Source organism: Pongo abelii, chromosome 1 (genome assembly GCF_028885655.2).
Source record: "Pongo abelii isolate AG06213 chromosome 1, NHGRI_mPonAbe1-v2.0_pri, whole genome shotgun sequence".
Lineage (NCBI taxonomy): Eukaryota > Metazoa > Chordata > Mammalia > Primates > Hominidae > Pongo > Pongo abelii.
In genome coordinates, this window is record NC_071985.2 from 192,828,642 (window position 1) to 192,856,373 (window position 27,732).

The 27,732-nt window shown below is 48.7% G+C and overlaps 1 protein-coding gene and 1 long non-coding RNA gene across 3 annotated transcripts in view; both read left to right on the forward strand.

Moving 5' to 3' along the window:
- The first annotated feature begins 9,887 nt into the window (after positions 1-9,887).
- Positions 9,888-15,580, forward strand: LOC129051444 (uncharacterized). Its single transcript, XR_008515728.1, has 3 exons — positions 9,888-10,512; positions 14,523-14,703; positions 15,015-15,580. It is a non-coding gene; the product is annotated as an uncharacterized LOC129051444 (long non-coding RNA).
- Positions 15,581-18,416: 2,836 nt separating this feature from the next.
- The window catches only part of RIMS3 (regulating synaptic membrane exocytosis 3), a 45,008-nt gene continuing 35,692 nt past the window's right edge, over positions 18,417-27,732 (forward strand). For both annotated transcript variants that reach the window (XM_009251876.4, XM_054537443.2), the window contains exon 1: positions 18,417-18,721. The gene's annotated coding sequence lies outside the window, so the exon portion shown is untranslated. The remainder of the gene's footprint in view (positions 18,722-27,732) is intronic.

Sequence of the window (27,732 nt, forward strand, 5' to 3'; positions counted from 1 at the left end):
GTAGCCACTAGCCACATGTGACTGTTGAGCATTTGAAAGATGGTTAGTGCAACCAAGAAATTGAATTTTTCATTTCATTTTGTTTACATTGAAATAGCTACAGGTAGTATCTTAGTTTTCTGCTGCTATAACAAAATACCAAAGACTGGGTAATTTATAAACAAAGGAAATTTATTTGGCTCATGGTTCTGGAGGCTGGAAGGCCCAAGAGCATGGCACCAGCATTTGCTCGACATCTGGTTAGGGCCTTCTTGCCACACCATAACATGGCAGAAGATATCACATGGTGAGGAAGTGTGCATGTGAGAGAGGGAGGGGGGACCAAACGTATCCTTTTATCTGGAGTCTACTCCCTCCATAACTAACCCATTCCCATGCATTAATCCATTTATGAGGTCAGAGCCCTCGTGACCTCATCACCTCTGAAGTGTTCCACCTCTCAACATTGTTAAAATAGCAATTAAATTTCAACTTGAGTTTTGGAGGGACATTCAAACCATAGCATGTAGCCACTGACTGCATATTAGATAGCATAGGTCTAGACTATTGTCTACTTTGGGAAGCAGCATGGAATATTGTCTGTAGCATGTGCTTTGAAGTTAGCCTGAACTGAGTTCGAGTCCTCATTCCATTTACTTAACCTCTCTGAGCTAGAGAGGTGAAAGATGCAAAGAAAGTTGTATGTAATACCACAAAGAGAGAAAGAGACAAAAGATCTGCAAAAGTTCGGCCAGGCACAGTGACTCATGCCTTTGGGAGGCCAAGGCAGGCTGATCACGAGGGCAGGAGTTCAAGACCAGCCTGGCCAACATGGTGAAACCCCATCTCTACTAAAAATATAAAAATTAGCTGGGTGTGGTGGTGGGCACTTATAGGCCCAGCTACTCGGGAGGCTGAAGCAGGAGAATCACTTGAACCCGGGAGGCAGAGGTTGCGGTGAGCCGAGATCACACCACTGCACTCCAGCCTGGTTGATAGAGCAAGATTCCGTCTCAAAAAAAAAAAAAAAAAAAAAAGATCTGCAAAGGGTCAAAGAATCAGTTGGATTTGGCAATTAGGGGACTATGAGTGAATTCAGACAGAGAAGTATTAAAAGTGTGATTGTTTAAAATCCAGACCAGCTATCCATCTACCTTTTGTACATCTGCTAAATTCCTTTCCTCTGGAGGGGGACTCCAGGCAGGGAGAGAATGGGAATGCAAAAGTTACCTCGTCTCTTAATCCTCGGTCACATGGGGAGCGAGAACTCAAAAGTGTGTCCTGAAGATGGGGTTCCAAGGCCAAGACAAAAAAAAATCAGAATCAGAACCATGGTCAGTCACGGGGTGTGAAGCCAAAGGTGGGGTTGCCTAATCCAAGGAAGCCACAAGGAAAGAACATCTCAAATACATACCCTCATTACATAGCACTTACACTGTGGCTAGACTGTAAGTCCTTTAAGGTTCAGGGCTAAGTGTATGATGGTACTATCAGCCCCTAGTAAGTGCCTGGTACCATAATAGGTACTTAATTAACAATAGATACCTAAACAACAACATTGAATGAATGAATGAATGAATGCAAGTAAGCCAGTCCACTCTCTAGTGCATGGTAGGCATTCCATAATATAATGTTCATTAAGTTATTAGAGGGAGGCCAGGCATGGTGGCTCATGCCTGTAATCCCAGTACTTTAGGAGGCCGAGGCAGGCAGATCACCTGAGGTCAGGAGTTCAAGGCCAGCATGGCCAACATGGTGAAACTCCATCTCAACTAAAAATACAAAAATTAGCTGGGTGGGGTCGTGGGCACCTGTAATTCCAGCTACTTGGGAGGTGGAGGCAGGAAAATCACTTGAACTTGGAAGGCGGAGGTTGCAGTGAGCCAAGATGGCGCCACTGCACTCCAGTCTGGGCGACGAGAGCAAAACTCCGTCTCAAATAAATAATAAAATAAAATAAAATAAAAAGCTATTAGAGGGAGAAAACTCTGTATTGAGAAGCTACCAGGGAATCTTTTTTGACTTGGAAACTCTGTTTGTCAGGTCCTTGCCTGGCACAGAGGAATTCTTCAACAAGTGATCACTATGGTAATTATTATTAAATAGGGAGTAAGGTTTTGTATAAGGCCTAGGGAAGGCCTTGATAATAATAAGAGCTAAAATGTGTTGATCTCATTTAATCCTTAAAACAACTCAATGAGACAGGTTTTATTAGATTAATTTTACAGGTGATAATTTTTTTTTCAGATGAGAAAATTTAAAGAAGACATGTAATTTCTCCAAAGTCACCCAGCTCAGAAATGACAGGACTGGTGTTGAACCTAAGCTTACTCAACTCCAGAGTCCAGGCTCCAACAGAGGTTTGGGAGCCAGGGAGCAGAAGGAGACTCAAGATAGGGGCTTAAGGAAAGCAGTTCTTGGGTCAAAATCCACTTCTGATTTCTGTTCAATCACATCAGTCTCGATGCCTTCTCTTCTTCCTTCCACACTCACTACTTGCCTTCTTGCCAAGCTTCTCATCCCTTCTGCTGAGCTCACCTCTACGCCCCTGTTCAGCTTCCTGTCCCATTCAGCCGTATCTACTCTGGTTTGACTCAAGGAAGCAGGAGTTGAAATAGGGCCAAAGGAGGAAGTTTTTATTTGTTGGTTTGTTTTTGGTTTTAAGATACAGACTCTAGAGCAAGTGAGTAAATGAAATATTCCAGTAGACAGAAGAAATTAACAATGCAAATGAGAGAGTATCTGCAGAGGTTAAGTTCTTGGGATCCTGAGCACAGGTCAGGGGAGAGGTTGGCCTCTGATAGGAGCTGGGACGCTGTGGCTTTCCCTCAGAGTAAAGGAAGACAGAGAATATGGGTAAAGAAGCAGAAAAGTTAGTAAAGGTTAGGATGCTTCCAATCATGAGTTATGTTTTACAGCAATTGATAATGGCATGGTATAGGACAATGTGTTTCAAATATGATTGCAGGTCATAAATCATTAATAGATCATGATATTATTTAGAAGTTTGTAACTAGCTTTTACTTTTAAAGTGGAATGGAATTGACAATTTGAATTAATTGTACATAGCAAGGGTACTGTGAAAATTACTATGAAACTTTTTTTGTTTCAATCATATACACATACACATGTGTACTGGCTACAGTGTAAAATCTATTTATCCACCGGGCATGGTGGCTCACGCCTGTAATCCCAACACTTTGGGAGGCCGAGGCGGGCAGATCACTTGAGGCCAGGAGTTCAAGACCATCCTGGCCAACATGGAGAAACTCCACGTCTACTCAAAATACAAAAATTAGCCAGGTATGGTGGCATACACCTGTAATTCCAGCTACTTGGGAGGCTGAGGTACAAGAATCACTTGAACCCAGGAGGCGGAGGTTACAGTGAGCCAAGATCACACCACCACACTCCAGCCTGAGCGACAGAGTGAGACTCTGTCTTAAAAAAAAAAAAAATCTGTTTACTCTTGAGAGTACAGTAAAAAATATTTAAAAGCCACTATCTAGGATGTGACAATGGGAAAGAACTTTCTTTCTCTTCCAGAGTTTTCCATGATGCTCGTAAATTGGTCTTGCTTGGTTTTGCTTTTTTGTTGTTGTTCTTGTTTGTTTTTTGTTTTTGTTGTTGATTTTTTGTTTTGTTTTGATTTGTTTTGTTTTTGTTTGTTTTATGAGACAGGGTCTCACTATGTTGCCCAGGTGAGTCTCAAAACTCCTGGGCTCAAGTGATCCTCCACCCTCAGCCTTCCAAAGTACAGGGATTACAGGCCTGAGCCACTGCTCCTGGCTCCAGTTTTGCTTTCTGATAGATAATAGATACCCAGAGGAGTATGAGCCCAATCAACTCTACTGGAGCTCTAAGCAGTGGCTACAGCATGTAAGTTACATATGTGCCAAAAAAAAACAAAAAAAAGAAAACAAAACTTCTAGTCATCCAGGCTACTCTTTCTTCTTGGTTTTCATTCCCCTTATTGTCCCAATAGGATTGTCAACAGCTCCCAGGGCCTGCATGTTTTCTTAATTGTGATTAATAAGTAAGAGGGAGTCCATGTGCCTGCCTTCCCACCAAAATCCTGAGATTCATTCTGATTGGACTGTCTGAGTTCACGTGACCACTCTGACCCATCATTCTGGCCAGTGGATTGAGTCCCCTGATTTGGCTCAGCCCTGCTCTACCCGAGGGAGTTACCTTCCTGGAAATACATGAATCCTGGAAAGGAAATCAGGGCCTATTGTTAAATAGAAAGGGAAAAATGGAGAAATAAAGCAAATGATGAGTGCAAATACTATTGAATGTTTCAACTAATGTCCAATACATATGGCCTTTAAGGTACCCACATTAGCTGAAAGGTTCAATAGTATTTGCACTAGTCATTTGCCTATTTGCTTTGAGCTCCGCTCTATCTTTCCCTTGCTGGACCCTGAAAACTACATTCCCCAGACACTTCTTGCCAGCTGACTTCCTGTCATATTTGGTCAATGGGAAGTACAGGTGGGAAATTGTGTGCCTGGGGAGGGGATGGTGGAAGGAGAGGTGAAGCCATTGTTCTCTCTGCTTCTGCTGGAGATTCTGGCAGCAGCTGGTAGTTACGGGCTTGGAGACCTTCAGCCTTTCCAGCAGTGGTGGTGGTGGGTTCCTTGCCAGGCTCCAGCAGTGTTGGTGGTATGGAGGGGCAGCAGTGGGTAGATGCAGGCCCCGGTGACCTCTGGCAATTCTGTTAGCATAATTGCAAAAGCAGTGCTACAGTTGTGTTAGCAACAAGTGCACTTTGGGGTCTAGCGACACTTTCCCTTTTGATTCTCCAGGCCTTGGAGTGTTAGAACTTCTTGCATCTGTTAATCTCTAGTCTACCCAACTTTACGAGCTTTGCTCCTTCAGGCTTTCTAACAGATTTCTAACCAGTTCTCGGACACCAATTCCCTCTGTTTGAAATTCCAGTCACTTCTGTTTTCTTGTCTTCACCCGGACTGACACAGTGTTGCCCTGGCCATCAGATGAGCTAACTGCAATTACTAACTTCCCAGCTGTGCATCTACAGTTGTTGTGCTGGGTGATACCATGAGAGCTGCCCACTAAGCTTTCAGCTGGGGCACTGGGCAAGGGGTGAGCGCTGACTGGAGCAAGCACAGGGAAAGCTGCTGCTCCCTTCTGCTTCCTCACCTGTCCCCAGCTATTAGAACTGTGTTATTGAGAGCTTACTGCTTGCCTCCCAAGATAACTTGACTCCATGTTGTAGCTGAGAGGGATGGGCTCTGGAATGACCAGGTGGGAATGCAGCGATGAGCACAGTTGGCAAGGAGGCCCAAAACAGAGGGGCCAGGGAAGGATGTCCTTGCTGCAGAGTAGAGTTTAGGGAGGGAGGAAAGAAAGAGACTATTACCTCTGCTTCCTTTTTTTGTTTGTTTGTTTGAGATGGAGTCTCACTCTGTCACCCAGGATGGAGAACAGTGGTGCAATCTCAGCTCACTGCAACCTCCACCTACCGGATTCAAGCGATTTTCCTGCCTCAGCCTCCCAAGTAGCTGGGATTACAGGCGTGCACCACCACACCCAGCTAATTTTTGTATTTTTAGTAGAGACGGGGTTTCACCATGTGGGCCACGCCAGTCTTGAACTCCTGACCTCAAGTGATCCACCCGCCTTGGCCTCCCAAAGTGCTGGGATTACAGGCATGAGCCACCACACCTGGCCCTGCTTCCTTTTTTTTAGAGATACTGAGAGAGGGATAGACTGATAGTTCTCAACCTTTTCTGTCTTCTGCCAAGTGTTCTGTAAGAAAAACAAGAAAACAGTGTTTTCCAACAGAATTTATTCTTGCCACTACCCAAGGAACAGTAATGAAAGCCTTACATCCATCCTAGCTTACTTCTGTGACCTCCTGGTGCTTCGCAAGCCACTGTGGGACAGCTAAGTCTCTGTAGAGGGTACAGGTTAAGATTATGAATGATCCCTGCAGGCACCAAAGGGGCATACATGTCAAGAACACAACTTTTCTTCAAGGTCCCTTGCCTTGGTTAGCAGTGTGCAAAATAGGGTTAGGCAGGTCTTGAGAAAATGACTATAAAACATTAAGTGTGATCCTTTTTTAAAAAAATTATTTATTTATTATTATTTTTTGAGATGGAATCTCGCTCTGTCACCCAGGCTGGAGTGCAGTGGTGTGATCTCAGCTCACTGCAAGCTCCGCCTCCTGGGTTCAGGCCATTCTCCTGCCTCAGCCTCCCGAGTAGCTGGGACTACAGGCGCCCGCCACCACGCCTGGCTAATTTTTTGTGTTTTTAGTGAAGACGGGGTTTCACCGTGTTAGCCAGGATGGTCTCGATCTCCTGACCTTGCCTCAGCCTCCCAAAGTGCTGGGATTACAGGCATGAGCCACCACACCCAGCCAAGTGTTATCCTTGATTGTAAGCCTTATAGATCCTACTTAGCCATCAACCTGCTCTGTGACCTTGGGCAAGTCACTTAATCAAGTTCAATCTCAATATTTCCACCTTATATTAGGCTGGCACGGTGGCTCACACCTGTAATCCCAGCACTCTGGGAGGCTGAGGTGGGCAGATCACCTGAGGTCAAGAGTTCGAGACCAGCCTGGCCAACATGGTGAAACCCTGTTTCTACTAAAAATAATTTTTAAAAAATTAGCTGGGCATGGTGGTGCACACCTGCAATCGCAGCTACTCAGGTGGTTGAGGCAGGAAAATCGCTTGAACCTGGGAGGCGGAGGTTGCAGTGAGCTGAGATTGCACCACTGCACTCCAGCCTGGGTGACAGAGAGAGACTCCTATCTCAAAAATAAAATAAAATAAATAAAATAAAATATTCCACCTGTTTTTAAAAAAGGCATAGGAGTAATTTTTTTTACATTATTTTAAAATAAATTGTCTTAAGGGGGTAGAGGGAATGGGAGAAGTGATAGATATTATCCAGGTATTATCCTCTGCCTCTCCTTCTTGTCCATCCTGCCTGAGATTTTTTTTATCAAGTAAGATGATAAGTGTTAAAATGCTCTGAAAAGTGCAAAACACCATACAAAAGCAAGGGAATGTTATTATCAACATAGTTGTTAGCTTAGGAGGATGAAGGCAGGGCACAGGCTCATAGCCAAACAGCTGGAAGGCAGGAAATCTTAATACCAAAGAAGGAAACTTTTTTTGTTCAAATTCTTCCTGGAGTGGCACTTTTTTTTAGAGCAGACTTGGCACTGAAATCCTCTGAAATGCTGAAGTGGGTCCAGAAAAGTATTAAGGGGGCAGGTAGGGCATTCAGCAGCCAAAAGACACTGGAGAAACACCAGCCCTGGTTCCTCAGTTCCTTTGTGATCCAACAAAAGATACAATCGAAGGAGGAGTCGAATTGTATCAGCGGGTCTCAGGTTCAAAGCCAGGTGGGTGTTGGATCCTCTAACAGATTCTTTAACCAGCCACGACACTATTTTGGGAGCCAGGATGTCAGAGGCACTCTGTAACTAATACTGAACTCAGGTGCCAACAACCTAAAAACCATCTCCTCTACACAGTGTTCAGAAAGAACACTGACCTGGAGAGGACTTTAGAGATAATCTAGTCAGAACGAGGCTCAGAGAGGGGCAGGGACTTGCCAAGATAACACAGTAGAGTCAGGCTCATTGGGCCACAGAAGCCCACCCAATTTAGCTCAAGTACAAAGGAGTTTCTTGTAAGGACTGGAACTGAAAGGCAGGAGGAAGGTTAGAGGTCTAGGACTCACTGGTCTATGCATTCTCTATCTCCTCAGCACTCCTCATCACTGGATAGGATTGCTCCTTCCCCCTCTACCTACAGTCAGGCTTCTGCCTTCTCCTGGTCTCTGGTCCTACTTCTCTGGGCCTGCACATGGCTTTCCTGGCCAAGACCTACTTGTCTATGACTTTTTTTTTTTGACAGGGTCTTGCTCTGTCACCCAGGCTCTGTCACCCAGGCTGGAGTACAGTGCCACGATCATCACTCACTGCAACCTCTGCATCCTGGGCTCAAACGATCTTCCTGCCTCAGCCTCCCAAGTAGCTGGGACTACAGGCATGTGTCACTATGCCTGGCTAATTTTTTTTTTTTTTTTTTTTTTGAGATGGAGTTTCACTCTTGTTTCCCAGGCTGGAGTGCAATGGCGCGATCTCAGCTCACCACAACCTCCGCCTCCCAGGTTCAAGTGATTCTCCTGCCTCAGCCTCCTGAGTAGCTGAGATTACAGGCATGTACCACCACGACTGGCTAATTTTTGTATTTTTAGTAGAGACAGGGTTTCACCATGTTGGCCAGGCTGGTCTCGAACTCCTGACCTTAGGTGATCCTCCTGTCTCAACCTCCCAAAGTGCTGGGACTACAGGCATGAGCCTACCGCACCCAGCCTAATTTTGTATTTTTTGTAGAGACAGGGCTTTGCCATGTTGCTTAGGCTCGTCATGAATTCCTGGACTCAAGCGATCCACTTGCCTCAGCCTCCCAAATGGTTGGAATTACAGGCGTGAGCCACCATACCTGGCTGTCTCTGACTTCTCTACTTCAACTCCCTCTGCCACCTGACAATTTCTTTCCTTTTTTTTTTTTTTTTTTTTTTTTTTTCCTGAGACAGGGTCTCACTCTGTCACCCAGGCTGTAGTGCAGTGGCATGGCATGATCTTGGCTCACTGCAGCCTCTGCCTCCCAGGCTCAAATGATCCTCCCACCTCAGCCTCCAAAGTAGCTGAGAATACAGGCATGCACCACCATGCTTGGCTAATTAAAAAAATTTTTTTTTCCTTTTGTAGAGACGAAGTCTTACTGTTGCCCAGGCTGGTCTTGAGCTCCTGGGCTTAACTGATCCTCCCACTTTGACCTCTCGAAGTTCTGGGGTTTCGTGTGTGAGGCACCATGCCTGAGCCAACAATGTCTTTCTGTTCCTTGGTTCAGTAACACCTCAAATCGGCCCATCTTAGATTGTTGTGCTAGGTTGCTTAGTTCATTTTGTGCTGCTATATCAGAATATCTGAAACTAGGTAATTTATAAGGTATAGAAATATATTTCTTACAGCTGTAAAGCCTGGTAAGTCTAAGGTTTAGGGGTACACATCTGGCAAGGGCCTTCTTGCTGTGTATTCCATGGCAGCAGGTGAAGGGCAAGGGAGCAAGACAGCATGAGAGGGACAGAGAGAAGGGGAGAGAGAAAGAGAGAGAGAAGAAGAAATGGGGTTGAATGCATCCTTTTATCAGGAACCCACTCCCTCAATATCATCATTAATTTATTCATGATGGCAGAGTCCCCATGACCTAATCACCTCCTGAAGGTCCCTCCTCTCAACACTGTTGCCTTGGGGATTAAGTTTCCAGCACATGAACCTTGGGGAACATATTCACACCATAGTATACACCATTGGTCAGAGGACAGCAGCTAATATATTAAATGGTGACCCTTGACTCCGGTGCTGGCCCTATCTGCTCAAGTCTAGAGGCTGGAGGGGCCAAGTGGTTTAAAGCATGGCCCCAGCGGGGTTTGTGGTCTGGGCAGCTTTTCCTTAAAGTGAATGTGAGTGAGGCAGAAACTGTACCATCACTAGGACCATGTGATTGGAGTTCAGGATTCCAGATTTCCTGCCCAGAACATTTCCCATGAAATTGTCATTTCTTTATTCAGCAGACATGTCGTAATGCTTGTTAAATGTCATTTATGAATATCTTCTTCCTCCTCCTCTTCTTCCTTCTTGCCCCCAGAAGCTTATGATATAATGAAGATAACGGCAGGAAAATAATTAGAAAACATGAGCACTTTAGAAGAAGTATAAACAATAACCACTTACTGTAAGTGGTAGCTATTGTTATTGTTTGTGCGTCTTCTAAAGTGCTCATTTACTCTCATTATTTTCCTATCTTTATCTTTATTATATCATGTATCTGACTGGTACATATACCAGTCACGGCTGATCACTTTACATAAGTTTTCTCATTTAATCTTTACAACTCCCCTGTGATGCCAGCACCACATTTCACACATGTGGAAACAAACAGGCTCAGAGAGTGATTCACAGATAATAGACAGCACAGCAGGGCTCTGATGCTAAAGCCTGTTCTGTTAACCACTGTGCAGTCTTCACCATGCTGTTAGAGCACAGGGGACCATCTTGGCCTAGGGAGAAGGACAGGGATGACTGGAGAAAGCAGTAGACTTCTAGGAGGAGGTGAAATCTGAGCTCATCATGAGCAAGCTTTCCTCAGTCAAGTGTTGGCAAGGCTCACCATAAACAGAGGAAGCCACACGTGGGAATAGCAAGATGCCAGCAGAGTACAGGGAAAAGCTAGAGTGGGGGTGTGAGTGGGAAGAGGGCCAGAAGCACATTGCATGACCCATGAGTGAGCGCCTTCCTACTTCTGTACCCTCGGTCCCTTTGCCCAGACTCTATTCCTAGCCCTGGCGGAGAATGTGAAGATGAGGCCAGAGGGAACATTGAGAAGAAGGATCTCAGAGAAGAAGGAAAATTCAACAGAACCTAGGAAATGCAACTGCTATTGCCTGGGCCTTTGTTCCTGGAATGGACTCTGCATGGTAAAGTCTAAAGTGAAAAATTCAAGAGGAGGGCGCTTTCTTTTACCTGACTTTTGGGTGTTATCTTAGTTGTTACTTCCTTTAAGAAACATTTCTTGGTCTACCAAGCCTCCTGAGACCCTGAGATGCTTTTTTTTTTTTTTTTTTTGAGACGGAGCCTTGCCGTGTCTCCAGGCTGGAGTGCAGTGGTGCATTCCATTCTTGGCTCACTGCAACCTCCGCCTCCCAGTTTCAAGCAATTCTCTTGCCTCAGCCTCCCAAGTGGCTGGGATTACAGGCACCTGCCACCACGCTCCGCTAATTTTTGTATTTTTAGTAGAGACAGGTTTTCACCATGTTGGTCAGATTGGTCATGAACTCCTGACCTCAAGCAATCCACCTGCCTTGGCCTTCCAAAGTGCCGGGATTACAGGCATAATCACAGCCTGTAATCCACCATGCCCGGCCTTTTTTTTTTTTTTTTTTTTTTTTTTCTAGAGATGGGGTCTTACCCTGTCACCTAGGCTGGAGTGCAGTGATACAATCAGTTTACTGTAGCCTTGAACTCCTGGACTCAAGCAATCTTCTGCCTCAGCCTCCTGAGTAGCTGAAATTACAGATGTGAGCCACCGCACTGGTTTGGCAGCTAGGTCTTATTTACCCTTCCACCCCCAATAGAGCATGTGGCTCAGAGTAGCTGCTCAGTAAAAGACTGATGAATGAATAACAAATAGCCTCCAAGGAGCTTCTGCCAAGTCTTTCATACCATATCAATTTTCTCTCTGTCTCTGGAGTCCTACTGACCTCAACACTTGGAATCCTATGCGTGTTTGAACCAGAAGAAACCTTAAAAATCATCTAGCAGCCGGGTGCGTTGGCTTACGCCTGTAATCCCAGCACTTTGGGAGGCTGAGGCGGGCGGATCACGAGGTCAGGAGATCGAGAACATCTTGGCTAACACGGTGAAACCCTGTCTCTACTAAAAATGCAAAAAATTAGCCGGGCACGGTGGCGGGCGCCTGTAGTCCCAGCTACTCAGGAGGCTGAGGCAGGAGAATGGCATGAACCCGGGAGGCGGAGCTTGCAGTGAGCCGAGATAGCACCACTGCAGTCCAGTCTGGGCGAAAGAGCGAGACTCCGTCTCAAAAAAAAAAAAAAAAAAAAAATCATCTAGCTATCTCCTACCTCTACCATCTCAAAGATGGAGTGATTGAGGTGATCACTTATTTGCCAACTGTATTAGTCTATTCTTGCATTGCTATAAGGAAATACCTGAGACTGGGTAATTTATAAAGAAAAGGGAGGCTGGTTACGGTGGCTCATGTCTGTAATCTCAGCACTTTGGGAGGCTGAGGTGGGCAGATCACTTGAGATCAGGAGTTCGAGACCAGCCTGGGCAACATGGTAAAACCCTGTCTCTACCAAAAATAAAAAAATTAGCTGGGCATGGTGGTACATGCCTGTAGTCCCAGCTACTTGGGAGGCTGAGGTAGGAGAATCCCTTGAACCCGTGAGGTGGAGGTTGCAGTGAGCTGAGATCACGCCACTGCACTCCAGCCTAAGCCTAGGTGACAGAGTGAGACTCCATCAAAAAAAAAAAAAAAAAAGAAAAGAAAAGGAAAGGAAAGGGGTTTAATTGGCTCAGAGTTCCACAGGCTGTACAGGAAGCATGATACTGGCATCTGCTTGCCTTCTGGGGAAGCCTCAGGAAGCTTCCAATCATGGCTGAAGGCAAAGGGGGAGCCAGCGCGTCTCACATGGCAGGAGCAGGAGCAAGACAGAGTGGTCGGGTAGTGCCACACACTTTTTTTTTTTTTGAGATGGAGTCTTGCTCTGTCGCTCAGGCTGGAGTGCTGTAGCACGATCTCAGCTCACTGCAAGCTCCACCTCCCGGGTGCACGCCATTCTGCCTCAGCCTTCCAAGTAGCTGGGACTACAAGTGCCCGCCACCATGCCCAGCTAATTTTTTATATTTTTAGCAGAGACAGGGTTTCACCGTGTTAGCCAGGATGGTCTCGATCTCTGACCTTGTGATCTGCCCACCTCGGCCTCCCAAAGTGCTGGGATTACAGGCATGAGTCACCACGCCTGGCCGGTGCCACACACTTTTAAACAACTGGATCTCATGAGAACTCACTCACTATAACGAGAAGAGCACCAAGGGGATGGTATGAAACCATTCATGAGAAACCACCCCAGTATAATCATCTACCACCAGGCCCCACCTCCAACATTGGGGATTACAAATTTGACATGAGATTTAGGTGGGAACACAGATCCAAACCATATCACCAACAATCTTCGTTTTGTATCTCCAGCCACAGTTTCTCCTCTGAACTCCACAGTGAATCAGCTGCCTATGCAGCCCTCATCTGGGATGTCCCACAGTATGTGCATCTAAACACATCCAGAATCAGCATCCCCCCCCCACCGAGGCCTAGGCATCCTTCAGGCTTCCTTGTCTTGGTGAAGAACATCACCACCCAACCAGTTGTTGGGACCACCTACCTCCTACAGCCTCCCACTACCAATAAAACAGCAAGCCTAGCAGTGTCTACTACCTAAACCACAAAATCTCTCCAATTTCCCTCTGCCTCCCTAGCCCAAATCCCCATAGCTCTCAATGGACCCCTGCAAAAGTCTCATTGGTTTCCCCAAATCTGCTCGTTCTTTGTACTAATCCATGCTCCTCATTGCAGCCAGAGTGACATTTTAAAAATGCTACTTTCTCCTTTAACTCCTTTGCTGAAAGATTTCCAATATCTCTCCACTTAAAAAAATATATTATTAAGTTATTGGCCAGGCACAGTGGCTCACTCCTGTAATCCCAGCACCTTGGGAGGCTGAGGCGGGCGGATCAGGATTCAAGACTAGCCTAGCCAATATGGTGAAACCCCATCTCTACAAAAAATACAAAAATTAGCCAGGCGTAGTGGCACATGCCTGTAATCCCAGCTACACAGGAGGCTGAGGCAGAAGAATTGCTTCAACCTGGGAGGCAGAGGTTGCAGTGAGCAGAGATCACGCCACTGCCTCCTGGGTAACAGAGTAAGACTCCATCTCAAATATATATATGATAACTAACACTTATGGAAAACTTATGTCCTAAGGTCTGTTCTAAGAACTTTACACATTAACTCATTTAATCCTCATAACTCTAAATATTCCCATTATACAGACAAGGAAACAGAAACTCAGAGAAGCAACTTCAGGGCCTTTGTGTAAGCTCTTACCCATCCTTGGCTTGTTGATCTGGCTGACTGCTATTCAAACTTCAGATGGGATGCCTTGGGGAGCATTCAAAGATCTCCCTCTCTAGGCCAGTCCCTCTCATAGCATCTAGCCCAGTTTTTATTATACAATTATTTAGGGGGTGATTTGGTTCATGTCTGTCACCCCCATAGGCTTTAAATTCCATGTTTTGCTCATAATTATATCTTGAATATTCAACATATAATAAATACTTGATATTTGTTGAATGAATCAATGAAAAGCGTTTTCAGTAGGAGAGGGGATGTGGTCAGATTTGTTTTAGAAGGATTTCTCTTGTGTAAAAGTTTGAAGGTGGTGAGACCAAGTCACCAACAGCAGCTGAATTCAGGAGTGACAGGAAGGCAGGCTGGACTAGAGGAGAGGCAAGAGGGATGGAGAGAAGTGGGTGAACCTAGGAAGTATTTAGGAAGCAGACTGGACGGCCCTGATAAGTGGATAGAAGTGAGGAAGAGGAAGGAATCAGGAGGGATTCCAAGTTTCTGAGAGCACCTTGAACTGGGGTGGGGAAGCATCTGCAAAAGAGGTAGGTTGGGTTGGCAGAGCAGGCTGTCCCTAGACCCAAGCAACTTAAACATGGAAAAGCTCTCAAAAAAATCTTTGCACCCAAACTCCTTAGCTTGGTCCTGGTGTACTTTATTTAGCCCCATCTGTGGTCTACCCCCAAACTCAGAGCATATAGATCACTGCTCCTCCCCCAAGCCCCACTTGACATCCAGCCCACCTTAGTAAGTGCCACCCCACTACTCTCTCTCCACAAGATGCAGCTTGGAGGACATCTCCTCTGGGATCCCTCCCCACTGCCCCCACCACTTCCTGGAGTGAATGAGTCCTCTGTAGCCATCAGGATTCGCTGTATCAGGAGTGTTCCTCTGCTGTCACCTCTGATGACTATTTTCCTCAATTCAGAATCCCCAGCACCTGCAAAAGGTCTGGATCAAGGTAAACCTCAAAAAAGTTTGTTTTATTGAATTTTCCCAAAGACTTGGATTTATTACATTAAGAGCTGAGGCCAGGAATGTGGCAGTAAATTCTGGTGCCACTACTTAGAAAGACAAGTCACTTTTTTCAAGCCTCAGTTTCCATCCGTGAAATGGAGATAAGAATACAGTGCACCTACCTCGAAGAGTTGTTTTGAGGGGAAAATGAAATATGCTAGGTTAAGTGTTTAACACAATGCCTGGAACATGGTTAGTTCCCTCAAAAAATTAGCTGTTATTTATTTATTTTCAAATTCTCGCCTTGATACTCAGAAGGGGCTGAGCAGGAACAGAGGATTGCAGTTCTTAGGATGGCCACGCGAGGGAAGTGGTGAGCAGCCTCCAGGAGGACTTCGGCTCCGCTGTGCCAAGGCACCTGCTGAGGACCCAGATGGCCCGCCTGGGGTTTCCGGGACTTCCCGGCCCCGAAACATGTGGGCGCTGGCCAGAGCGCCGCAGGAGAAGCCTCTGCCAGGTGCTCGGTCTCGACTCTCACAGCCCCAGTCATCCCTCCTGCTCGTCCCCGTCTCGGCTTGGAGGGGCTGGCGGGCAGGAGGGGACAGGGTAGGGGGCAACAAGGATATATCCCCTCCGTTTTGTCATTTGTCTTTCAAACTGGCTTATGGCCATTTCTTCTGTATAGAAGTCTTGTAGTCAAACATTTCCATTTTTCTCTTATGGCTTCTAGGTTTCATCGTGCTTAGAACGTCTTTTCCATCTCCAAGATTATTAAAATATTCACTCATGTCTTTTTTCTGATACATTATGGTGTTACATATGTGGCCCACCTGGAATTTATTTCAGTGTCGAATAAGGGCACAGCTTTTTGTAATTTCCCCAAAAGACTTGCTGGTTATTCCACCCATTTGATCTCCGCCCCCTCCCCCGCCACAACCTCCTACCAACACTGCCCCCCATTTGTCTGAAGTGCTGTCTTTTATTCATTCATTCATTTAGAGATAAGGTCTTGCTCTGTTGCCCAGGCTGGAGTGCAGTGGCGTGATCACAGCTCACTGCAGCCTTGACCTCCCAGGCTCAGGTAATCCTCCCACTTCAGCCTCCCTGGTAGCTGGGACTACAGGTGTGTGCAATCATGCCCAGATAAATTTTTTTTTTTTTTTTTTTTTTTTTTTTTGAGACAGAGTCTTGCTCTGTTACCAGGCTGGAGTGCAGTGGCATGATCTCAGCTCACTGCAACCTCCGCCTCCTAGGTTCAAGCGATTCTCCTGCCTCAGTCTCCCAAGTAGCTGGGACTACAGGTGCACGCCACCACACCCAGCTAATTTTTGTATTTTTAGTTGAGACGGGGTTTCACCATGTTGGCTAGGATGGTCTCAATCTCTTGACCTTGTGATCCACCTGCCTCGGCCTCCCAAAGTGCTAGGATTACAGGTTTGAGCCACTGCCCCCGGCCACAAGTTTTGTATTTTTTTATAGAGACAAAGTTTTGCCATGTTGCCCAGGCTAGTCTCAAGCGATCCACCTGCCTCAACCTCCCAAAGTTTTGGGATTACTGGCATGAGCCACTGTGCTGGGCCTGAAGTGCTATCTTTATCATACATTGAATTCCCGTGTGGGGCTGGATCCATTTCCATACTCCATTTTGTTCCACAGATCGGTCTAGTCCTGCTTCGATACCGTACTGCTTTAAATACATTGACTTTATAGTATGTTTTAGTATTGGGTAAGACAAATCCCTTTTCATTACTTTTCTTCCTGGACTTTTTATTCCTGTATGTTTATTCTTCTATATACACTTAAGAATCAACCCCCTCTCCACCCACCTCCCATCCAGTCCTTCTGGTAACCAATATAGAACTTTGAAGATACTGAAATTACATGCAAAATGTACATTGCACATCTCCAGACAGTGCAAAGTTTTTATCAGATGTGCAAAGGGAGCCCCTGGTTTACCTGTCTCTGTGAAAGGGGCCAGGGAGGAGCACACAGGAAGCCTGATTCCTCTCTGTGTTCCCACCCCTCACCTCCACCCTCGTTCCAGGTCCTGCCCTGGCCTCCATCCTAACTCCCCTAATCTAGTCCCCCTTGCTGCTCCAGAGTAACCATTCTACCACCCAGGCCCTAGTTCCAGGCCTAGGCCTGAGGTAGAATAGCTGATAACAAAGCTTTAATTCATATGTAAATATAATCAGGAGCCCCAGCTCCACCTCTGACCAGCTGTGGAACCCACTTTGAGGCTTTTCACATTGTAGGGCCTCAGTTTATGCTTCTCACAGACCAGGTGAGAAGGGAAGGCGTAGGATGACTATGCCTCCTAGCAATCCCCAGGAAGATCCTTTAATCCCAATAATTTTCCTTTTTCTCCCCATCTTCCCACTCCCCATTTACTTTTTTTTTTTGAGACAGAGTTCCCCCTGTCACTCAGGCTGGAGTGCAGTGGTGCGACCTCAGCTCACTGCAACCTCTGCCTCCTGGGTTCAAGTGATTCTCGTACCTCAGCCTCCTGAGTAGCTGGAACTACAGGTGTGTGCCACCACACCTGGCTAAGTTTTGTATTTTTAGTAGAGATGGGGTTTCACCATGTTGGCCAGACTGATCTTGGAACTCCTGGCCTCAAGCGATCCGCCCACCTTGGCCTCCCAAAACACTAGTACAGGCATGAGCCACCGCACCCAGCTCCCATTTACATTTTAATTCATGCCCTCAGCAGGGAGACTACTGGTTTTACATGCCTCCAGCAAATATTAATTATTCTGTCCTCTCTGTCAATGGGTGGAATTCAAAACACTGGAGCCCAAGAGTGGAACTGACCAGTCCTAAGCAAGGTTAAATAGACAAGTTGGGGCAGGCACGACCCTAGGAAAGACTTTATACGGTATCCTCCCGGGCTGCAGAAGAACCCAGGACTCCAGGAGTCTATTTGGAAGTTTATACAGGTAGATGCCAGGCCCTAGAACAGAGTTTCTCAACCTCAGAAACCTGCTGACATTTCCCGCCTGACAATTCTCTGGCGCGGGGGCTGTCCTGTGCATTGAAGGCGTGTAGCAGCATCCCTGGTCTCTTCTCATGAGACGCCAGTAGCAACCTCCTCGTTGGGAAAACCAAAAATGTCTCCAGACATGGTCGAATGTTCCCTGGGGGGCAAAATCGCCCCAAGTTTAAAACCATTGCTCTAGAAGTAGAGTGCAGGGGAAGCAGGTTAACTTGGGCTTCAGGGCCGGCTACTCTACTTCCTTCTGTCTCAAAGGGATATTATAAAGTCTTTCTCTTCATACCAGGCACTTGGGCAAGTCTTTTCTCCTATCTGAGCTTCAGTTTTTCCATCTGTAAAATGGACTTGACGTTTGTAAGTCGTTTCTTCTCTTACCATCTGACGTTCCTGGAACTGGTTCAGGGCAGGGCAGGGGGCGCCGCGGTGCCTGTGAGGTCCTGGGAGGTGCCCCAAAGAAAAGGAAGGATGAGAAAGAACAGATAGGGTTGGTGGTGGACAGGGGAGGCCGGGCAGGAGGCAAGAGAGTCCTAGGGACACGGAGAGGAATGAGGCTTCCCCAGACCCCGCTTCTTGGAGGCCTCATTAATGTAGGTCTCCCCCAACCCGGCAAGCCAAACTCCCCGGATTCCCCTAGGCCCCGCCCACCACCGAGGTCCGGCCCACTAGCCCCGCCCATCCACGCGGCCCCGCCCCCAGCAGGCCCCGCCTCCCCTTCGCCTCCCGCCAGCCCAAGCTTGGGCTTTGCACCCGGCGGCGACTGAAAACGGTGGCTGCTGCGGAGCCGGCAGCGCAGGCGGGCGGAGCGGAGCTGCCCCCGTGGTGGCGGGCGATGCCCCCGTGAGCCTCCCTCGCCGCCCCTCCCCGCCCCGCGTGCCTATCCACTCGGAGTCCGCGCCCGCCTGGGGCCGGGCCGCGCCTACTGCCGGGTCCGCGGGGCGGGGTCCCGGGGCAGCACCTGCCCCGCCTTGCGGAGCCGCCTCGGCCTGTGGAGGCACCCTCCCTGTCTGGACCCCGGCCCCACCTCCGGGTAAGTCAGCAGGCCTTGCTCGCCTGGGAGTGGACGTGGGGAGGGGGCTGCAGAGGTCTGGAGGACCACGGCGGGAGGGGGGCTCTGGCCATGAAGCGCAACGTAGGGATGTTGAGTGTGCAGGGGCGGGGGTGGGGGGATGAACACAGTGGGTGAGAGGGCTCTGGGGAGGGGACTAAGGGATGAAAGAGGGACGTGGGATGTTTGGGGAAGCCTGGCAAATGGGGAAGTGGGCCCAGAGTCTTGAGTTCTTTGCTGATGCTCAGAGCTCCTGGGGCCCTGGTCTTCAACAGCATTGCCTGGCATGGCATTTTTGGAAAGTGCTTAAAATCCCTCCTGGAAAGGGAGCTGGAAGGCAGCCTGCTTTTCTCCCTTCTGCCTGTGCCCTGGTTGAGAAGCAGCCACTTTTTCCTCACAACGTGACACCGCCCCCCCCCCCGCCCCGCCCCATAAAAGGCTGCTTACTCCAGCCCTGGGGTGGGAAGAGGGGGCTTTGGGAAGCTGGGAAAGCAGTTGGTCAGCAGCATGGTGCAGAGCCCAGGATTCAGTGAGGCTTGGCAGGACCCTTGATGGGCAACTTGGGCATGCTCTCATTCATAGGGAGGAGCTCTTCCCTGACTGGCCGCCTGGGTACCTGGACCCCATGTCCCCATCACCTCTGGACAACTCAGCCCTGAGGAGTGGGTTTCTTCAGTGTCCTGGTCCTGAAAGCTCAGGAAGGATCCTGGAATGGGGTGGGCAATGGCATATCAAGGCTGGAGAATGGGACATTGGCTGGCACTGCCACTTGGGGCCTGTTTCAATGTGGCCCTTCAGGGCTTGGACACCTGGGTGAATATCAGTGTCCAACCCTAGCCCCAGGGGTGTTATCAGGATGCAGGGAAGAGGGCTGCTGCTCCTTTGGTCCTGTCCTCTATCCATGATGACTTCTTAAGTCTGGGTTCCTTGGGTTTGGGGCCTGAAGTCATGGGAGGAGGACTGGGCCTGGTCAACAAGGAGTTAATGAGCCATCTCCCCCACCCCACCATAGTTGCTGCCAGCCACCAATTAGTCTGTAATCAGGCAGCTACCAACTGTCCCTGGGGGCATGTGGGTAGCCTAATGGGGCGTTCTTGTTTGGGGGGCGGGGTGGGTGGGTTGGCAGGGATGTGCTGGGGAGGTGACCCATGCACCCTGTGCTTAAACCAAGCACCATACCCTTTGTTGTTTGTTTAGGGCCCACAGACCCCTTCCCAGCCTTCTGTTCCTGACTGCCTTGCTTAGGGACTTCCAGCCCTGGGGTTCTACACTTATCCGACCCTTTGCAGGGTATGAAGCCCAGAGTTGGTTAAACTTGGCTTCAAACCCAAGCTCTGCCACTTTCTGGCTGTGTGATATTGAGGAAATCACTTCCCCTCTCTGAGACTCTTTCAGTAAAACAAACCCAGCTGCTATGTGGGTAGCAGGAAGGAGTGAGTGAAATGGTGGATTTGAGCTGCGCAGCACAGTGCCTGGCACTCAGGAGGGCTCAGCAGCTAACTGCTGAACTCATGAGCAACCCCTGTGCCAAGTACTTGCTGGGGCGGGCGTGCAGGAGCCAGGTGCTGAGGATCCAGCAGGGACCACGGTCCCTTCTCCCAGGGCATGTGGTCTGTGTCACTGTCTTAACTATTCTCTCTCCCTCCCTCCTTGCTCAACGACGCTTCTGGTCTCTGGACTTTAATTGGATTTTACTGCGCAGAGCCCAGGCCTAAAGCTGCTACTCTCTGGGCTTCCCAACTTCCTGCCCAGGTGCTGAGCTCTGTGGGGTCTATCAGGGGTCTGGGTGATGTCTGCAGCTGCAGTAGCAGCTGGCCCTTTAAGGAGGGAAGAAAACAATTATCTGGCCTGGGCATTGCATCAGCTGGAGCCTGGAGGGTCCCTGGGGAGGGGGGAGCAGACTGGTGGTTGATTTCATTAGTGCCATGTGAGAACTCTCACCTGCCCCACTCCCCAGCCACAACCTTCTCCCCCAGGCAACAGCTGCCTCGGTGCCTCCTCCCACTCCAGGGGCACCACCTTGGAGAGCTCTCTGTGTGTACCCCCCAGTCAATGTCATGGGCCCCAGAAGAGGAGGGAAGTGTCTCTCACATTGGCCTTTTGCTGACTGTGGCACTGTCTCTCCTGTTAGCAATCTGCTGACTTGGGGTGCAGGGTGTGTCTCCTGTACTGGCATTTTGCTGACGATGGGGGTGTTTCTCCCACACTGGCATTTTGTTGACCCAGGGGAGGAGTGACTTCTACACTGTCCTCTCACTGACAGTGGGGCTGTCTCCTACACTGGTATATCGCTGACCTCACAGAAGAGCTTTACCAGCTGGGGTGTGTGTGAACTGAAGGCGGAGGTTAGAAACAAGTGCTCTCTGGTTGGAGGTGAGCTTGCTGGGAATGGTGAGTCACAGGGGTTGTGTGGTTTGGGGCAGAGGAGAGACCAGGCACTTGGGCATCAGACAGACAGGATTCAAATCTAATGCCTTCCGCTTCCAACCTGTTACCACTTCAGGCAGGTGGCCTCAACTCCCAAGTCTCAGTCTCCTCTGGAAAATAGGAATAATTTATACCCATACTGCTCCACCCCATCTGGAATGTGGTTAGGGAATTAAATGTAGTAACCAGATGTATAGTACCTAGTCCAGGGCTGGCAGGGGGAGGGTGCATACTGTATGATGGTTCTCTTCCCTTTGCAAGTTTGGGCTCTTCATAGCTTGAGCTCAAGAAACCTGGACAAGAAAAGGAGGGTCCGGGAGGAGTGAAGAAAAAAGGAGAAAGAATGCCTGGCCCTCTTGCCTCTGTGGCAGAAGGATGCATTCAGTCCACCAGGTACCTCTGATGTATCAGGCTCTATGAGCCAGGCAGCCCCTGCCCTCACGGAGCTGACATTCTAGTGGGGACATGACCCAGAGCAGGTAATTACACATGGCATGTGTGTAGAAAGGAGGCACTCAGGGGAGCTCTGGAACCTATCACTGAAGTTGCTCTCCTGCCCTCTGTAATCTGGGAAAGGTTCCTGGAGGTGGCGACATCTTAGCTGAGTCATGAAGGGTGCCAAGGAATTGTAGAGGCAAAGAAGAAGGGATGAGGAAGGGGAACTGTGTGCCTGAGGCCCTGGTGATGGTGAGAACAGGCTTGGCATGGTAGAGGGCGGGCAATGTGGGCAGGCCCAGGACAGCCTGGCCCGATTTCCTAGTCTAGCAGGATACTAAAGACTTGGGAATTTATCCTGAGGCCAATGGCAACCCCTAAAGGGTTTTAAGCAGAAAAGGCAAGATCAGATTTCCCCAGAATGTTAGGGTCTATGGCCCTTAGGCAGAGCCTTCTTGGGAGTGACTTTTTGCCCTCTCCTACCCTTTTCCGTGTGCAGCAGCCTCGGTCCCAGGGAACCAGCTGTTTATGTGGCTGGCCCCAGGAGGGAGGGCAGCCAGTCCCAGTCCCTCCAGCTCCCTGTCTCTGGTCTAAGCTGTATCGTGGCCTTGTTGACGAAGCTAAGCCTTTGGGGCCAGGTTCTCCCAACCTCCCTAGGGAGCCAGAGGGCAAGAGGCAGGGTTTTGCAGCAGGCTGCTCTGTGCTCACATCCCAGCTCTGCAGTTCCTGAGCTGGGTAATCTCTGGGAAGGCATACCCGTCTCTGAACTTCTGTGTCCTCAACTATAAAATGGAGTTGATCATATCTCTAGGAAAAGGATAAAGTGAAATTCCACATGGAAATCATAAACCCTATCTCGATGTCAGTTGGCATTTTTACTCTTGTGTGGGGGCTGACATCAACTCTGGGCCAGGCCCAGGGCTGGCTGGGGATGGGAGTGGGGCTGGTTTCAAGAGTCTGTGGTCACACAGGGCCCTGTGCCTAGAAGGACCCCACACTTAATGTTCTGCTGACACCATCTTAAAATTCTTAGTAACTTTGAACAAGGGGTCCTGCATTTTCATTTAGCACTGGGCTCTGCATATTATATAGCCCCACAAATCGGGTAGGGGTAGGAAGAGGCAGGGAGAGACATGGACCTGCAAACGGTTCCCAAGGATGAGGTGGAGGGCATTACTAACTGTCCCAAGGTGGGTGGGATGTTAATAAGAATAACACTTATTTAGTGCTTACTGTGTGCTAGTTCTCTGCCCATCACTTTACATGCTCATCTTTAAACAGTCCTATGAGGTAGGTACTATTATCATCTCTGTGGTATAGATGAGGAAACTGAGGTGACCTAGCCAAGGTCGCACAGCTATCAAGTGGCAGAGCTGGGATTCAAAACCAGGTTGTCCAACTGCAGAGCAATGCGTTTACCAGGAAGTCTCCACCTAGGAGGAGCGACCACCTGCCCTGGGTTTGGAGGATAACTTGGAGTTTGCCCAAGAGGAAGAAGTGCAGTGGGGAAGGGAGGGCTCTCTCAGCTGGGAAGTGTCCAGGCTAAGGGCATGATGCTTGGCCAGGAGAGGGGGAGCCAAAGCGTGGTGCCTTCTGAGGTTGAGAGAAGGTAACCTTTGCATTTCATGGTCCTGATTTGCCAGGCTCAGAGTCCCTTGTCACTCTGCCCCTAGGTCCTGCTGCTACCATGGCTCCTCAAGTTGCCCCAACCCCTCTTCCCGCTGTTTTGCCCCCTCCCTCCCTACCTCCCGGGTAATCTCGTTTACTTCTCTTGATTTTAATGATCTCTTCTGGGTTGAAGATCTGCAGGTCTGGCTGGGTGCGGTGGCTCACACCTCCTCAAAGTGCTGGTAATCCCAGCATTTTGAGAGGCAGAGGCAGGCGGATCACTTGAGCCCAGGAGTTCAAGACCAGCCTGGGCAACATGGCGAAACCCCATCTCTACAAAAAAATACAAAAATTAGCTGGGCATGGTGGCGCTTGCCTGTATTCCCAGCTGCTTGGGGGGCTGAGGTGGGAGGATCGCTTGAGCCTGGGAAGTTGAAGCTATAGTGAGCCATGTTCATGCCACTGCACTCCAGCTTGGGTGACAAAGCGAGACCCTGTCTCAAAAAAAGAAGCCCCAACAATCTGCAGGTGTGACTGCTTCCTGGCCCACACTTAGATGTCTCACAATCAGCTTCAGTTCAGGTCCAGACCCAGCTCCCGACTCTCCCACCTGCACCTGCTCTGCCTTTAGGGTCCCCGGTTCATCTCTGGCATCGCCATCCTCCCACCTGGTCAAGCTAGAAAGCTGGAAGTTCTCCTGGATACGCCCCTCTTCCCATCCCACACCCCTATAACCAGTCCTCAACAAGCCCTGTTAGTCCTCCTGAATCTCTGCCTTGAGTCCGTGGACCCTCTCGCTGCCCACCACCCCCTCCAGGCCACCACTGGCTCTCACCTGGGCCACTGTGACAGCTTCCTACCTGGTCTCCTGACATTTGTTCTTGCCCCGCTTTCTTTCATGGTCTTCTTAGGATAAACGTTGGATTGTGTCATTTCCCTGCTTAGGACCCTTCCAAGCCTTCTTGGAATGAAAGCCAGATGCACTGACGCAGTCTCCGAGGCCCTGTGGGATCTGGTCCTTGCCTACCTTTTTGTGTCTTCTGCCACTCTCCCTCAGCTGCAGGACTTCCACACGTGTTGTCCCCAATCCTGGAATGCACGCCCCCTCTTGGGGCCCTGCTAACTCCTACTTATCCTTCAGATAGATACCAGCTCGAACGTCATTTCCGCAGGGAAGCCTAAAAACCAGACAGTAAACAGCACCCTGCTCCAGAAGACCTTGTACTTCTTCATAACATTCAGCACACTCGAATCGCTTTTCCGTCATGTCTATTTCATGCTAGGCTGTGAACTCTGTGGGCTCAGGAATCTGTTTTGCCTCACCCCAGCACATAGTAGGTACACAGTGAGCTGTTGGATGAATGAAGGGACTAGATGAGGAGTGCCGCAGCCTCCTAACTGGTCCCTGCCTCCAGGCCTGCCTTTTCCAGCCCTTTCTCCAAGCAGCCCCGGAACAATCTTTCTGAAACACAGAACTGACCCTTTCACCCCCTGCTACTTAAAATACTTCAATAGCTCCCCGTCACTGACAGGAAAAGGCCTCGGCTTCTTATCATGGTATTCAAAGCCCTTTATGATGTGCGCCTGACTGCCTGTCTTCCCTGCTTCCCCGCCACACTTTGAACTCCAGTCCCTCTAACACACCAGGCTGTTTTGGGTCTCTGCATCTGCACTTGCTGTTCCCTTTGCTTGTAATGCCTCCCCACCCCTACTTTGTCTCCATGGAGAACGTCCTTAATTCTTCAAAATCGGCTCAGCTGCTACCTTCGCTGTGAAGCCTGTGGAGCCCTTCCGCTCCTCCCCAGGCAGAGTTAGCCCACCCTCCCTCTGCCACATCTGTGCAAAGTCTACATCTCTTACTCGCTGTCTCCCACTGCACTGGGCTTCTCCGACGTAGGCACAGTGATTATTTTTTCAAGATTGTTCTTCTGCGTACCTCCGGCTCCCAGCTTCTCTCTTGTCTTAATTAGGTCTTTGCTTATATACAGAAACCCACTCAAACCAGCTTCAGTAATAAAGAAGGGCTTATTACAAGGACAGAAGGGATTCCCTGGAACTAAGGGGAAGGAAAACCATTAGCTTCAGGAAGGCGGGACCTGGAGGGCCAAGGGAACTTGAAGCAGCCATTTTCTGCACCCTGCCTTTCTGTCTCCACAGACTGGATATCTCTGCCTTTTCAGGCACCAAGCCACCTATAGTTCCTGTATTGTGTCCCTCGGTTTCAGCCACATGGAGAGAGAGAACTTGGGGCTTGGCAGATCCAATCCCAAACTCCCAGGAGAGGATCTGATTGGCTCAGAGTGAGGCAGGTGCCCACCCTGGTCCAGTCATCTGTAGCCTACTGGGAAGGATCAAAGAGACATGCAAACATGGTTCTCAGTGCCCCCCTCAGAGAAGGGGGATCTTTGTTAGCTTCCAAAGACATCTCCTGGAATTCTTAGAGTGCCGATGTGGGTGCAGGCAGTTGGGCCTGAGCCCCAAACTTCCATCTGGACAGCAGCTGGAGAAAAAAGGCCTGGAATTGTGACTTAAAGGGAAGTCTTTTCCTGGGCAGCAGTGCTCAGGACAGGCTCTGGAGAACCTGTCAAATGTCATTCAGAGGCCTGAGGAGAGAGAGGGAGAAGAAAGCCTGAATTTTCTCACCTTGCTTTGGAGTGAGGAGAGAGGGAAGAGGAAAGCAGGAACAGGCAGAAGAGTTTTTCCCCACGAAAATCTTCATCCTCCAAGATGTAACTCTTTTTGTCAGTGAAAAACCAAACCATGTGTACCTGACCTTCTCCCTGTCACTCATTCTTGACCTGTATTGATTCTGTTCTTTGTACTTCCCTGGTAATAAACATTTTTTTTAAGCACTTAACTCTGTGCCAGACATTGTGTTCACACATTTCATTTAATCTTCACTCCCTATAAGATGGGTACTATTATGATTCCCATTTTATTTTATTTTTTAAAACATAAAAATTTTATTTTATTTTAGAGACAAGGTCTCACTTTGTTGCCCAGGCTGGAGTGCAGTGGCTTGACCACGGCTCACTGCAGTCTCAACTTCCTAGGCTCAAATGATCCTCCCAAGAAGTTGGGACTACAGGTGCACACCACCATGCCTGGCTAATTTTTTTTTTTTTTTTTTTGAGACATTGTCATATTCTGTCACCCAGGCTGGAGTGCAATGGCATGGTCACGGCTCACTGCAGCTTTGAACTCCTGGGCTCAGGTAATCCTCCCACCTCAGCCTCCCTGGTAACTAGGACCACAGGCTCATGCCACCATGCCCAGCTCAGTTTTGTATTTTTTTGTAGAGGTGGTTTCACCCTGTTGCCCAGATTGGTCTCCAACTCCTGGGCTCAAGCAATCCTCCCATCTTGGCCTGTGAAAGTGCTGGGATTACAGGTGTGATTCACCATACCCAGTCTGTCATCTCATTTTACAGACAAGGAAACTGCAGTTTAGGCATTTACAGGCTAGATTTTAAAGCTCTTCACCTCTTAATCTTGGTGATTTGCTGACTTGTCTGCTTGCTGTTTGGGATTGTGAGGGTCTCACGGGCAGATAGCAGGTTACCATCCTGCCTCTTTCCCCACTGCCCAGCAAGGGCTGCCAACTGTGGGATAGATGGATACAGGTAGAGTAGAAAAGGTGTCTGGGTGGACGTCAAGTCTCTGACGTGTGGATCTCCCCTGTGTAGCTAGCTCTGTGACTATGGACACGTTTCATCCTTTCTGAGCCTCACATTTCTCATTCAGAAACAGGGATGATAATTCCTGCTCTGAGGCTCATATTAGATGGTGGCAGTTATGACAATTTGTGAATAGGAAAGGACCAAGGAATTTCTGAAAGATTGTTATTACCAGAATAGGCTGTAGCAACAGGGCACTAGCGGGCCACTGTGCCCGAACTCCTGCAAGAGGTGGACAAGCCTAGAGCTTCCCAGTGTGTGGAGTGGGACCGGGGATGACTTTCAGTGCCATTTCTTAACATTGGCTCACATAGTGAGAAAGTTGGTTCCCTTTCAACATTATCAAGTCCAAGATTGTCCAAGGGAGAACGTGTCAGTGTAGTTTCTAGTGTGTCTTTTTTTTTTTTTTTTTTTTTTTTCTTTTGAGACGGAGTTTTGCTCTTGTTGCCTAGGCTGGAGTGCAATGGCACGATCTCAGCTCACCACAACCTCTGCCTCCTGGGTTCAAGAGATTTTCCTGCCACAGCCTCCCGAGTAGCTGGGATTACAGGCATGCACCACCATGCCCGGCTAATATTGTATATTTAGTGGAGACGGAGTTTCTCCATGTTGGTCAGGCTGTTCACGAACTCCCAGCCTCAGTTGATCTGCCTGCCTTGGCCTCCCAAAGTGCTGGGATTACAGGCGTGAGCCACCGCGCCTGGCCTCTAATGTGTCTTTAACAACTTTCCAGCACTGGTTGCCCTCCCTTTTTAACAGAGAGCTCTCAGGCTAGGCTCAGAACATTGCCTGGCAACTCCATATAGCTAAAACATAATAACATAACTGTTTTTACTGTTTGTTTTAT